We start from the raw sequence: 749 nt of genomic DNA, 5'->3' as shown, positions 1-749 counted from the left end.
AGTTCTTGAGCTTCTGTAGGTGTTTTCTTTAGGTGAATGGATCCACCTGCAGAATGGTCCAGTGACATCTTAGAGAACTCAAATAGACCATAATAGAATATATCTATCATGGTCCATTCTGAAAACATATCAGAAGGACATCTTTTGGTCATCTGCTTGTATCTTTCACAAGCTTCATAGAGGGATTCACCATCTTTTTGTTTGAAGGTCTGAACATCCACTCTAAGCTTGCTCAGCTTTTGAGGAGGAAAGAACTTAGCCAAGAAGGCCGTGACCAGCTTATCCCAGGAGTCCAGGCTATCTTTAGGTTGAGAGTCCAACGATGTTCTAGCTCTGTCTCTTACAGCAAAAGGGAAAAGCATGAGCCTGTAGACTTCAGGATCTACTCCATTAGTCTTAACAGTCTCACAGATCTGCAAGAACTCAGTTAAGAACTGGTAAGGATCTTCTGATGGAAGTCCATGAAACTTGCAGTTCTATTGCATTAGAGCAACTAGTTGAGGTTTCAGCTCAAAATTGTTTGCTCCTATGGCAGGAATTGAGATGCTTCTTACATCAAACTTGGACGTAGGTGCAGTATAATCACCAAGCATCCTTCTTGCATTATTGTTGTTGGGTTCGGCTGCCATCTCCTTTTCTTGTTTGAAAATTTCAGCAAGGTTGTCTCTGGATTGTTGTAATTTAGCTTCTCTTAGTTTCCTCTTCAAAGTCCTTTCAGGTTCTGGATCAGCTTTAATAAGAATGCCTTT

General features: G+C 40.9%; 1 non-coding gene across 1 annotated transcript; it reads left to right on the top strand.

The window, feature by feature from the left end:
• The first annotated feature begins 123 nt into the window (after positions 1-123).
• On the top strand, positions 124-230 carry LOC127743135 (small nucleolar RNA R71). Its single transcript, XR_008004449.1, has one exon. It is a non-coding gene; the product is annotated as a small nucleolar RNA R71 (small nucleolar RNA).
• The last annotated feature ends 519 nt before the right edge of the window (positions 231-749 follow it).

Source organism: Arachis duranensis, chromosome 1 (genome assembly GCF_000817695.3).
Source record: "Arachis duranensis cultivar V14167 chromosome 1, aradu.V14167.gnm2.J7QH, whole genome shotgun sequence".
Taxonomy (NCBI): Eukaryota; Viridiplantae; Streptophyta; class Magnoliopsida; order Fabales; family Fabaceae; genus Arachis; species Arachis duranensis.
This window is presented reverse-complemented; position numbering and strand designations above follow the sequence as displayed.